Source organism: Octopus sinensis, linkage group LG11 (genome assembly GCF_006345805.1).
Source record: "Octopus sinensis linkage group LG11, ASM634580v1, whole genome shotgun sequence".
NCBI classification, from domain to species: Eukaryota; Metazoa; Mollusca; class Cephalopoda; order Octopoda; family Octopodidae; genus Octopus; species Octopus sinensis.
This window is the reverse complement of record NC_043007.1, coordinates 33416102-33431101: the sequence shown is the minus strand read 5'-3', so window position 1 is coordinate 33431101 and position 15000 is coordinate 33416102. Positions and strand designations below refer to the sequence as shown.

The window sequence follows — 15000 nt, the reverse complement described above, 5'->3', positions numbered from 1 at the left end:
TCTATCTAGGGACAAGATAATGAGTAGGGTGGCCTCTCTCACCCAGGAATGGGCCGAGAGGAAGCTATCCCTAAAAGGTCAGGCGGAGGTGGTGAATGCATACATTGCATCCGTCATCGATTACTGTCTGACTGTCCTGCCTTGTCCTGACCTTACCAAACTGGAATGCATACTCTTCCACTTTTTGTGGAAGGGAAACGTTCTGATGGTTAGGTGATCCATTTGCTGTCAACACTCGCTAAATGGAGGGCTAGGCATGCTGTGGTTGATGATGCGCAGATATGTGCTGAGACTGCGACATCCCCAATGCTTCATAGATGATGGTGAACAGGTGTAGTTGCCGTTTGTGAGGCATGCTTTCTTGCAGCTCATGCCTGGAATCAAACTCAGAATCTTGGGGTTAGTAGCCTGCGCTCTTAACCACTATGCCATATACCTATTTCTTTACTACCCACAAGGGGCTAAACACAGAGGGGACAAACAAGTACAGACAGACAGATTAAGTCGATTACATCGACCCCAATGCATAACTGGTACTTAATTTATCAACCCTGAAAGGATGAGAGGCAAAGTCGACCTCGGCAGAATTTGAACTCAGAACGTAACAGCAGAAGAAATACCGCTAGGCATTTCACCCGGCGTGCTAACGTTTCTGCCAGTTCGCTGCCTTCCAAGCTCCCCACCTTCCCGTGGGCATATGACATAGTGGTATATCAGCCGAAACGTGTTAACAACAAACAAGATGAAGACAAATATCCATCAAATGTAAATAATGTAAATAATGTACATTATTCCTCATCTCTTAAATATAGAACTGTATTGCCTTTCTTTGTTTATTGATTTTTTTGTTTTGCTTTCCATTTCTGATTTGATGTGGTTGACCATCACTGGTTTCCTTAATCTCCAGCTTTTTTATTTTCCCCCCTTTTGTATTCAAACTGCATCATAGTATGAAGATTGCTGATCAAACACAGCACTTCATAGAAATTTCCAGCCATGTTCATCTTATCTAGAACTTCAGCACATCAGCTCTTAGCATTATTTTGTATATTAACCTTTCAGCATGGTCAAATAATGACCATGCTAAAGGATTAAATATTTGGGCCAGATATGGCTCAAATATTTTACCTATTTTATATCCAAACCGACCAGATCTTGCCTTTCCCACCTATCCTACAATGTCATTTTCAGAATTAACAATTGCATCATACAAGATAATCCTTGATTAATTAGTCAGAATAATCTGAATGCTAAAAGGTTAACCCTTTAGTATTCAGATTACTTTATTATTTTGAATTAATCATGGATTATCTTGTAGTTTAGAGATTTCAATTTTATGATTGTATATTTCTAGAATGACATAATAGGGTAGGTGTGAGAAGCAGGATATGGCCAGTTTGAACATAAAACAGGTAAAATATTCAGACCAGATACAGCTGGTTTTTGTGGAGGTGCAATGGCCCAGTGGTTAGGGCAGCAGACTCGCGGTTGGAGGATTGCGGTTTCAATTCCCAGACTAAGCGTTGTGTGTGTTTATTGAGCGAAAACACCTAAAGCTCCACGAGGCTCTGGCAGGGGGTGGTGGCGACTCCTGTTGTACTCTTTTACCCCAACTTTCTCTCACTCTCTCTTCCTATTTCTTGAGTAACGCTGTGATGGACTGGCATCCTGTCCCGCTGGGGGGTAACACATATGCCACAGAAACCGGGAAACTGGGCCCATGAGCCTGGCTAGGCTTGAAAAGGGCGCATAAAAAAAATACAGCTGGTTTAAATGCTAAAGTGTTAAAGATTGTAAGGAGCTTGTTGGGTTTATATATTTTTGTAAACTCACTATTAAATTCTTAGCCACTAGAATGAGTAATTTTGCATGCAGGTTTCACAGCAAATCAAGTGAATACGAGTGGTGGAGTGGCTGGCTTGACTTGCATAAACAGTAGCAATACTTCAACCAACTCAAAGCAATTATTTGAAAATCTTGTTACAATAAATAAACCATGTGATAATAAAACAAATGTTAAGAAAACAAAAATGAAAGTTAAGGAAAAGTAGAAAGAAACTTGAGAATTTTTTTTGTTGCATTTTGGTTATATTTTTCAGTTTTTTTTAATGATACATTAACTAGAATTTGCTTTGAGTTTTTGTTCTAGTATTGAGTTGTAAGCTGTAGTTGTTGTTTCCTATCAGTATTGTTGTTGTCGTTGTCTTGTTGTCATCATGGTTGTCATGACTGCCATTACCATCATCCTCATCATTGTCATCACCATCATCATTTGCATCATTATCATCGTCATCATCTCTGTTATCATTATCACCATCATCTTCGTCATTATCAGCATCTTCTCTGTCATCATCATCTTCATTGTGTCCACCATCATCATCATCAGCATCATCATCAGTATCATCATTTTCTTAAAGCACCATCCGAACGTGGCCAATGCCAATGCTGCCTTGACTGGCCTCCGTGCCGGTGGCACATAAAAAGCACCAATCTGATTGTGGCCATTTGCCAGCCCCGTCTGGCACCTGTGCCGGTGGTACATAAAAAGCACCCACTACACTCACGGAGTGGTTGGCGTTAGGAAGGGCATCCAGCTGTAGAAACACTGCCAGATCAGACTGGAGCCTGGTGCAGCCTTCTGGTTTCCCAAATCCCCGGTCAAACCGTCCAACCTATGCTAGCATGGAGAACGGATGTTAAACGATGATGATGATGTCCCCATATTTACCATAATTGCAGCAATAATACGAAACATCATCACCATCATCATTATCATTATTACTTATTATCACCATCACCATCATCATCATTATTATCATCTTCATTATATAATGCTTATTTATGTACTTTTATAAAATTATTTATGTACATTATTTATGTACATTTTTTTAATTATTTGATGCAAGTAATTATTGTTGTTGTTGTTGTTATTATTGTAGTAGCAGATGTTATTACTGAAGTTGATGATTTCCTTTTTCTTTTCTTTCTCAATCATGTTTCTTTCCAAATTATGTTTCCATACACAAGAAACCAATACAAGTTCATTATATATACCAAAAAAAAACAATAAAACAACAGCACAAAAAAACCCCAACATTTTTTCTATTGTTAGAAAAAAAGATAAAATCATTTTCACAAAAAAAAAAAACGAAAACCTTAGCCTTGCAAAGAAAAAAAAAGCAGCAAAAAGAAACAAGCAAAAAAAAAAAACAGTGTCGACAAATATAATTTCAAAAATAGGCATAATAATATATAAATAATTAAAGGATAACAATAAAAGTCTTGTGCCCTTATTGAAGAGAAATCAGTATTTGTTAAGATAAAAATCGTTACAATATTTTTCTGCACACCATTAATCACCAGTAATAAGACAGTGGTTTACACTTGTACTGTCTAATTAAATATAGAGTGGAAAAGATGCTACTTTAGTCTCTTCAATAAGTCTCACTCATCTCTTCTTTATTTTACCATTTTCTATTCTTTTATTTTTTTGTTTTTTGGTGGGGGCGGGGTTCGTCTTCAAAATGTCTCATTTTCTTGTTTTCTCTCTTTAGCGAAACCTACTTTGCTCTGTATATCAGTCTCTCTCTCTCTCTCTCTCTCTCTCTCTCTGTCCCTCTCTCTCCCTCTTTCTCTCTCTCCTTGTGTTCATATATATATGTATATATGTTTGTGTATGTGTGTACTGATGTGTCTGCATGTCTGTGTGGCTGTGTCTGTGTGTACAGGAGGTGAGAGGGGAATATACTGAATAAAATCATAATTAATTGATCCCCCTGTATTTTCTTTTCACCAAAGCCAGAAACTTTTCTGCACCCCTTCATATATATATATATATATATAGCTACGGCGGTACATATTCTAAATTTGGAATGATACAGAGAAGATTAGCATGGCCCCTGCGCAAGGATGACACGCAAATTCGTGAAGCATTCCATATTTTTCTAAATGGCGGTGCCCCAGCATAGCCACGGCTCGTGAGCTGAAACTAGATAAAATAACAAAAAAAAAATATATATATATATATATATATTTATATATATATAGCAAATAAGAAAATGGAGGAGATCAATAGGTGGTTCATCAACTTTTAGACATTAAATTATGTTAACTTATTTATTTATTTACTAAACTGATAATTACCATAACATACATACATATAACAAAGTATTCTTTACATATAAGATATAAGATATAAAATATAGTAATATATAAGGATACCAGTAATTATTATAAAAACATGAATATATATATATATTTTTTTTTTTTCTAGTTTCAGCTCAGAGCTGCGGCCATATATATATATGCATATACACACAAGGGGTTCCTGGCTTTAAGGGTTTTTGCAAAAGGCCTGACTGGAGGCCCAACCTCCCGAGTTCTTTTGCAGGGCTTAGAAAAACTGAAGGACTGCTGCAATAAATGTGTAAATCTGAGAGGGGAATATATTGAATAAAATCAGAATTAACTGATCCTCTTATGTTTTCTTTACCTAAAGCCAGGAACTTTTCAGTACCACCTCATATATAATAATAATGATAATAATGGTATAAAAGATGGGCTACAGCAAATATTTTGCTCAATACCACAGATTTACTCGTCAGTGGTTTGACCTTAACCAGTTGAGCATGTCCCTTAGTGGCTGACGGTATGTGCATCTCTGATCACGAGCAGAAGTAGTGGGGGTCATCATAGCCATGTGTTGAGAGGGATTCTTTGGGGTTTGAATAATTCACCTCTGGAAACATGGGTGTTTCGTTCAACATCCTTAAACAACCCTTATTCAGGGACCTTTTGAGCGGGATGGGCTACTCGAGGAGAAGAAATTTCTAACTGGGCCCCACCTGCAAGGTCATGTACTGTTTATCTTGATATGAGGTCACCATGTCAAACACATATGGTTGTGATGCGTGTGCCTGGTGTACCCTTATCAGACAGGTAGTCATGATAGGTATACTGGGCTTCATATATTTTACCCCAGTGTCACTTTGATGGCATCCACTTCTCTCTCACTCAATAATAATAATAATAAGGATTGTTACAAAGAAGCATAGCATTACTTTTATTTCCTGTATATATATATATATTATATATATATAGCAAATAAGAAAATGGAGGAGATCAATAGGTGGTTCATCAACTTTTAGACATTAAATTATGTTAACTTATTTATTTATTTACTAAACTGATAATTACCATAACATACATACATATAACAAAGTATTCTTTACATATAAGATATAAGATATAAAATATAGTAATATATAAGGATACCAGTAATTATTATAAAAACATGAATATATATATATATATTTTTTTTTTTTCTAGTTTCAGCTCAGAGCTGCGGCCATATATATATATGCATATACACACAAGGGGTTCCTGGCTTTAAGGGTTTTTGCAAAAGGCCTGACTGGAGGCCCAACCTCCCGAGTTCTTTTGCAGGGCTTAGAAAAACTGAAGGACTGCTGCAATAAATGTGTAAATCTGAGAGGGGAATATATTGAATAAAATCAGAATTAACTGATCCTCTTATGTTTTCTTTTACCTAAAGCCAGGAACTTTTCAGTACCACCTCATATAATAATAATAATGATAATAATGGTATAAAAGATGGGCTACAGCAAATATTTTGCTCAATACCACAGATTTACTCATCAGTGGTTTGACCTTAACCAGTTGAGCATGTCCCTTAGTGGCTGACGGTATGTGCATCTCTGATCACGAGCAGAAGTAGTGGGGGTCATCATAGCCATGTGTTGAGAGGGATTCTTTGGGGTTTGAATAATTCACCTCTGGAAACATGGGTGTTTCGTTCAACATCCTTAAACAACCCTTATTCAGGGACCTTTTGAGCGGGATGGGCTACTCGAGGAGAAGAAATTTCTAACTGGGCCCCACCTGCAAGGTCATGTACTGTTTATCTTGATATGAGATCACCATGTCAAACACATATGGTTGTGATGCGTGTGCCTGGTGTACCCTTATCAGACAGGTAGTCATGATAGGTATACTGGGCTTCATATATTTTACCCCAGTGTCACTTTGATGGCATCCACTTCTCTCTCACTCAATAATAATAATAATAAGGATTGTTACAAAGAAGCATAGCATTACTTTTATTTCCTGTATATATATATATATATATAGAATGGTTGTATACTGTCAATCTAACAAGAACGTGACAGTAGGTGGTACACCACCGCTGTATAGCCCTAGGAAGCATCGAATGCCTCCTGATAGCTTTGACACAAAAAGAAAAAAAAGAAAGAAAAAAAAATGTGTCAAAGCTATCAGGAGGCGTTCGATGCTTCCTAGGGCTATACAGCGGTGGTGTACCCCCTACTGTCACGTTCTTGTTAGATTGACAGTATACAACCATTCTATCGCCCCACCACCATACATGTCTCTACGAGAGATTTAGAAATACAATATTTCTTATATATATATATATATATATATATATATATATATACAGCTTCAAGTAGACCTACACGTGTTTCCACTGCATCGATTAGTAACCATTGCTATAGCAACCCTATTATAATACCAGTGCAGTTTCTTGAGGGTCTTCTCTTTAATATCCTTTGATTTAACTGTTTAAAGTTTTTCATTTATCTATTCTGCATTGTATGATGTGGAATTGTTCGTAAATTTAGATGCAAGCTATCTTCAATTAAAGTTTTGATTGGATAATCACTTGTAGCCAATTATTCATCCTGTTGTTTTAATGTTTATTCCTCATTTATTTTGAGCAAAGGTAAATTTCTCCATTTGCAAGCATCTTATATATATATATTCAAATGTTTTTGCAAAAATTACCTGATACTGTAAAAATATTTGATGAAAGATTTTCTCAAGAAGTAAGTGTAGGAGTGGCTGTGTGGTAAGTAGCTTGCTTACCGACCACATGGTTCCAGGTTCAGTCCCACTGCATGGCACCTTGGGCTAGTGTCGTCTACTATAGCCTCGGGCCAACCAAAGCCTTGTGAGTAGATTTGGTAGACAGAAACTGAAAGAAGCCCGTCGTATATATATATATGTATATATATATATGTGTGTGTGTGTGTGTGTGTGTGTGTGTGTTGTGTATCTGTGTTTGTCCCCCAGCATCACTTGACAACTGATGCTGGTGTGTTTATGTCCTCATAACTTAGTGGTTTGGCAAAAAGAAACCAATAGAATAAGTGCTAGGCATGCAAAGAATAAGTCCTCGGAACAATTTGCTCGACTAAAGGTGGTGCTCCAGCATGGCCACACTCAAATAACTGAAACAAGCAAAAGAGAGTATTTAAAATGCATCTTAGAAAAACCAAACGACATGTGCATTCTGGAAGGAAAATTCTGTATTGTGTGTAAGTATTTTTATTGTTCAATGTTCCAATCACACCTGTTCTACTGTAATCCATATAGAGGAAGTTGCTTTTAGTCCTAGCGCTGACTGTTTCTGGTTGAGTTTCAAACATAGAATTCTTATAAAGTATTCCCTTTTTTCATTTGATCGTTTCCTTCTATTATTTCGCAAAAAGGAAATATTTTGAATTTTTCATTAGCGTATATCTCCAGATGTTCATTATATTGAACATTTCTAAGAGATAAATACTTAATTCGCTATTTGTGCACTTTCAAATGGTAAATTAATTTTGATTCTGTTTTGAACCAAACGAAGGCAAAATTTGCACTAGAAGAAGAAATAATACCGGTAACAAACAGCGGAGACACGTATTGTGGGACATGTGAATTAATTGAACAGGAAACAAGAATAGAAAAGAATGAGAGGTTAATGCAAACATGAAATGGAAAACAAGAAGCTCGCTAATGTATCACGTGCCTACAGGGCAATGAGAATTACATTAGCCAAACAGGAAACAGTGGGGAGTAAAATGGCCAAAGCATTTATATCTCAGCTTTTTAAATTTGGTTGCAGCTAAGCCAAAGCTATGTATATTGATACTACAAAAGTGCATAGCTATTTACTGGAAAAAAAAAAAAAATAATAATAATAATAACAATGGTAATAGTAATAATAATACCAGACCCCATAACAAAACAAACTAATGTAATACAATACCAGGAAGAGATTGCACTCCCCCCATCAACAAAAATAGAACAAACAATGCTGCACACACATCTCAGTAACACGAAGGTGTAGTAGATGATGAAGTAGAAATTTGCCTGAAACTACCAAATGCTGAATAATAACAATAAGAATAATCATAACAACAACAACAACAACAAAAACAACGACAATAATAATAATAATAATAATAATGATAATGATAATAATAATAATAATAATAATAATGATGATGATGATGATGATGATGATGATGATGATGATAATAATAATAACAACAACAATAATAATAATAATAATAATAGTAATAGTAGTAATAATAATAACAACAACAACAACAACAACAACAATAATAATAATAATAATAATTATAATTATAATACTAATATGCAGTATGACATTTTTTGACAAAGCTAATGAGAGCCAGATGGACTATGAGAGAAAAGGTAAGTTTATTTCATACTAGGAAATACATTGGCTATTTACTAAAAATAATAAGCAAGACTTTACTGAAGTTTTAATAAGCTAATTAGTAACATTAATGAAACGTACATAGTATGTAGAATGTTAGTCACGAGGTTCGGAGAAAGAGGTCTGATGTAGAAATGTATTGATATTACACATTCACAAAACATATGCATACACACACACACACAGAGTCACACACATACACACACACATCAAATACACACACACACACAGAGTCACACACATACACACACACATCAAATACACACACACACACAGAGTCACACACATACACACACACATCAAATACACACACACACACAGAGTCACACACATACACACATACATAAACAAGGTGCAGTGAATATATTGTCATCTAAATTATGCAAAAATGAAAATAACACTGACTTCTCATTTTAACAGATATATTAACCAAAATTACAAAAAAATATCTCGAAATACTTAAGAGTAAATTTATTCAATAAAATCCCCGTTGGCTTCAACCACAGCCTCCAGACGATTTCAGAATCTCTTGCATTTCTTCTGGACAGGCCTCCTTGTTTGTTGGTGAATGCTGTCATAATCCTTGCCTTCAGTTCATCTTTGGTGTTACAAGGAGCTTTGTTGGTCTCATGCTCAACTGTGCCCCCACACATAATAATCAAGGGGGCCGCAATGTGGGGAGTTAGGTGACCAGTTGCTAGGGGCGATGTGGTCGCAGAAATTTGTCTGACAGCCACGACTGGGTTCTCCTGCTTGTGTGGCATGGGGTAGAGTCCTATTGCCAAACATAGGGTCTTCCAGGAGCCACCCTATTGACCCATGGCAGTGCTACCTCCTCCTCGCACTTGATGTAAGCCTCCATATCGAGTCTGAGGCTGAAATTTGAGATCTGTTGTAAAGAATGTCATCAACTTTATCAGGTTGTAGCTAAAACAATAGGTTTTATTTCCCATTATTATCTTCCATGTAATTTGTTATGATTCATGTCTCTGATGATGTGATGATGATTGCATGTGTATAGTTAGCACCATACTCATACATAGTTATCATAAATGTTTGTTTTTTAGGATATATATGCTAAGATTTGTCTAAAATATATATATATATATATACACACACACAAGCATATATATCTATGTATATATATATCCCCTAATATATATATATACATCGCCATGTTGATTCGCTAGCCTCTGCATGCATTTTTTTTTCTCTCCTTGTTTCTTTCTGTGTTTCTTTTCTGTGTATCTTTCTGTTGAAGAGCATAGGTTCGAAACGTAAAAGACTTGTTTTATTTATATTCCTGAGTGCTATACTAATACAATTGTTTGTTTGTATTCCACCTGCCTTCGTCTTTTGTTTATTTTCATAAAGCTTCCCATTATATATATATATATATATATATATATCTGTCGAGGTTTCTGTCTTTCTTTTGTTATCTTACCATTTTTATCAATATATATATATATATAGGTAGATATATATATAGACTATATATTAGACTATATAGTCTAATGACTAATTCGTTTTTTGTGCTATGCCACTGGTAATAATAATTTATTATTACCCTATTTTATTATGTTTATATATGTGTGTGTGTGTGTGCTTTGTGAATACACACACACACACACACACACACATATATATATAATTTCTTTATCTATGAATTAAGGTTACCATTAGTTTAATTTTAAGAAGTCTAGGAAAATATCCAAGTGTCTGAATAATTTTTCAAGCAGATCACATGGAAAAAGGTGTTCGCCTCCATTTTGGAAAACACAGCCTCATTTAATTATGGGATTTCTTGATATACATAATGTACGCATATATCAAATATTTCTATAGTTCTGGCGATTGTATCCCCAATATTTTATATAAATATTTCATATGACCAGCAGGATGCTGCCAGAAATATCATTATTAATGAATTAAATTCATACAGTTTGCTAAGTCTATTGATACCTTTATCTCTATTGAATGCATTGGCTGCACATCTGAGTGCAACTCTCTCTGTCTCTTTGCTATGTGCAGTGTTTTGCTTTGGTTTTATGTTTCCTAATGTGTTTCCAATAACTTCTTTTATTCTCCTCTTTTGGGTTTCATCCATTCACAGCAAATATGTTAGGGAAGAGACCTTTTTTTTCCATGAGTTTTTAGTTGATTATGCAAACCCTATACTTTATCTCATTGTTACTGCATCATTCGCATGTGATGCACAAAACACAAAATGGACATTGGTGAAAAGGGAGAAAGAGTGATAGTGTCTGGTCATCATCACACATTGACACACGTACATACCAACTGCCTGGTACTCCATCGGTTGCGACGATGAATTTTCCAGTTGATCTAATTGACGGAACAGCCTGCTTGTGAAATTAACATGCAAGTGGCTGAGCACTCCACAGACATGTGTAACTCTTAAAGTAGTTCGCAGGGAGATTTTGCATGACACAGAATATGACAAGGCTGGCCCTTTAAAATACAAGTACTACTCATTTTCGCCAGCTGAGTGGACAGGAGCAATGTGAAATAAAGTATCTTGCTCAAGGACACAACACATCACTGGGAATTGAACTCACAACCATACAGTGTGAGCCAAATACCCTAACCACTTAGCCATGTACCTTCAGATACTCGTAAAAATGTGTGTGTGTGTGTGGGCGTGTGTGTTCATATGTAAGTATCATCATCATCATCATCATCGTTTAGCGTCCGTTTTCCATGCTAGCATGGGTTGGACGGTTCTACTGGGGTCTGTGAAGCCAGAAGGCTTCATCAGGCCCAGTCAAATCTGGCAGTGTTTCTACGGCTGGATGCCCTTTCTAACGCCAACCACTTCATGAGTATGTATATATATATATATGCCACAGAACCTCTCAAACCTAGACATCAACATCTAAGTGTAATCTAAACTTAATAGGATTATATATGAAGAAAAACAACCGATGTCATTATAAGTAATCTTCACAAGTCATGAATCCACAAACACTCCCTACTTTACTAGATGGATGCACAACTCAGAATAATGAAACTAAAACAGAGAAATTTTGTAAACAAGAATAATGAATATTTATTCCTTTCATCAGCTGCCAAATGAATATCACTGTACTTTTGATACCCGGGCAGTAACATACATACATACATATAGAGAGGAAGACAGAGAGAGAGAAAAGGGAAAGAAATTGTAAGACAGAACAAAAAGACATAAAACCCACTAAAAGTAAACACACACACACCGCACACACGCACACACACACACAAGACAGGAAAAGTTCAACTCTAGAATTATTAGCTTGTGGCTAAGTGTGACCCTAAGAGTTAATTATGATGTTTCAGAATCTGTTCGTCTTCAAAATGTGTCTGTGTGCGTCTCTGTCTATCTATCTATCTATCTATCTATCTATCTCTCCCCCTCTCTCTCGCTCTCTCTCTCTCTCTCCTCTCTATATATATATATATATATATATATATATATATATATATCATAATAAATATTAGGGAATATATCCAATTTACAGGGAAAAAAATCAGATTTAGGATTAAATCCAATTTTATAGTAAAATATTATAAAATATTATTTGAGACAAAACCACTATTTTGCAAACAACTAGGAAAGACTTAATCAATACATAAAATTTAATAATAGTCAAAAAAACCGCCACTACAATCTTTTTCTTGTCTTGATCGACAATCTTCAGGTGGACTTCCAATCTAAAAAATCGAACCTTAGATATATAAATGTTAATAGTAATCACCCATTTTCTATTAAAAAATCGTTGATTAATAATATAAGTAAACGTATTTCATTACTCTCTTATGATATAGAGATTTTTAATAAACATGCTAATTATTATAATGAGGCCCTTAGAGGGGCAGGTTATAATAAGAATATTAAATTTTATAATATTAGCGATAATGATTAAATGATAATTTTCGAGATACTTCTAATATAATTATAATTTTGTTACGTTTAGTGGTAAAAATAATAGATATTATAAAAAAAAATAATAAAAATGATAAAAATATAAATAAGAATAATAATAATAATAATAAATATAATAATAATAATATAAATAAGAATAATATAAATAAAAATAAATTTAATAATTATTATAATATTATATTGATAAATTTAATAATATTAATAATTCCTTAAATGCTGTACATAGATATAATTCTGATAATAATTTTAATAAAATAAAGAATTATAAATATATTTATAATAATGATAATAATAATAAGGTTAATAAGAATAAAATTGGTTAATAGTTCCTTATGGAGATCAAGTTAAAACGAATATTATTAAGAGATTTTAGATGTTATAGAACTATTTATTAGAGATAATCGTAAATATAGAAACATTTTCTCTTTTATAATTTTGGAGTTGGTTACTCTACCACTAATAATGTTGGTAACATTATTTCTTCATTTAATAAATATAAACTGAATAATTTTTATAAAAAGAAATTATTTGATAATAATATTAATAATGATAAGACTTATATTAATTGTACATGTAGAGATAAATCTAATTGTATATTAAATAATATTGTGATATTAACGATGTAGTGTATAAATGTATAGTTACATTACATGATAATAACTTTAAGAATAATAATTACACAAAAGCGGTTTATATAGGTTCTACTTCCTCTAAAATAAAACTAAGAATTGCACAACATATGAATTCTTTTAAAAAATAAAAACTTAATCAACTCAACCGGACTTAGTAAGTATATTTGGAGTCTTAAATCACTAAATATTAATTATAGTTTAATATGGGAAATAATTTGTAAAACTAAATCATATAATATAGGAGCTAATTGTTGTTATTTATGCTCTAATGAGTTTAAAGAAATTTTATTTTATAAGTATGATAATTTACTTAATACTGGGGAGGAGCGCAAAATAAAATGTAGACACAAGTTACTTTACTTATATAATAAGTTTCATGATAATAGCAATAATAGTTCCCTTTTAGGTTATTTTAGTTTAGTTTAAATTAGTTTAGATGATATATTTTTGGTTATGTTGTCTAGGATTTAATTATAGTTAGTCTTTATTGATATTTCTTTGTTTTAATTAGTTCATTTTTAATGTATATTAATTTAGCAGTTTATGGTACGTTAAAACTTTAATAATTTATATTAGATTTTTTTATTTTTATTTTTATTTATTTTATTTTATTATGTATTTTTATTTTGCATTTGTTATATGTATTTTGAGGATATATTTATATGTTTTTGGGTGTTATTTAGTGGTGTTTTTATTGAGTTTTGTATGTATGTGTGAATGTTTAAGATCCCTTTTTTTTTGTTTTTTATTTGTATGTTGAATTGACAGATTTTATTTGGGTATTGTCTTTTATAATAAAGTACACACCCATAACAATTATAAGTGCCCACTTCATTCGTTGTACTTGGGTTTGCATGTGAGCCTCAGCATATGCACCTAACGGCCACTCCAGCCCCACATGGATAAATAAACACATACATCCCCTAAATATAATAAAAAAAAAATAAAAAAAAAAAAAAATTAAAATGGGAGTAATCCCATTCACACCAATTATATGTATACATTATACACACTTGAATAATACATACTAGCCCTAATATACAGAACATACTAATAATCACCAACTAACCACCATCACAAATGAAACCCACACCCATACAATGACAAAACTCCCCCATACCCTATTTACACCTACATAGTAATCCCAATATTTCTTCCATACATGGACGCAAGTGCGTGAAGCACATGAACATAATTAGTACGTACAACCCCTAATACACTAATATATACGTATCAAGCTCGACCTCCACAGTGATAAGTTTACACACAATCACACCCAGATGGGTGATTGCACAACCAGTGAATGCTCACACATACGGGCGCGATTACATTGTTGCATATATCGAGCCAAAATAGTATGCATATGTACATATGAGGGGTACACGTAAATGAAGTGAGCGTGTACCCCCTGTATTTATACCCGTGCGTGAATATACACATGGAGACTACCACACAGGTACAAATGTGTTTAGAAATGGGAGCCCCATCACTACACTTAATGTATACTCTCACCCATCCGCACGGATGTGTAAGTGTATCTCCGGTGTATATGTTGAGGCTTATATTTAGAGTTGTTGAAGGGAACGTCGTTGAAATTGTGAATGAATGGGTAGAGTTGGGAATTGTAACCGGGTGGTGGACTAGTGTTGTTTGGAATTGTGAATGGATTAGGGTGGTAATGAGGTAGGCATTGAGTATGGGTTACTGTAAGTTGTTTGTTAGAGTTACTAGGGTGAGCTAAAGCTCATAAATGTATATAATTGATTTTTCATGATAGTTTTTAAAGAATCCATTCATAATAAATTTTTTTAAGTAGCGTTGGTTTGCTACGTGGAAATAGTTTTTAGTTCCATTTATTATATTTCTCCATTCATACT

The 15000-nt window shown here is 33.9% G+C and overlaps 1 protein-coding gene and 1 non-coding gene across 2 annotated transcripts in view; both read left to right on the top strand.

Moving 5' to 3' along the window:
- The window catches only part of LOC118765453, a 126048-nt gene that overhangs the window by 31087 nt on the left and 79961 nt on the right, over window positions 1-15000 (top strand). The window lies entirely within an intron of this gene.
- Window positions 3841-3944, top strand: LOC115217755. The gene has a single exon (XR_003882200.1). It is a non-coding gene; the product is annotated as a U6 spliceosomal RNA (small nuclear RNA).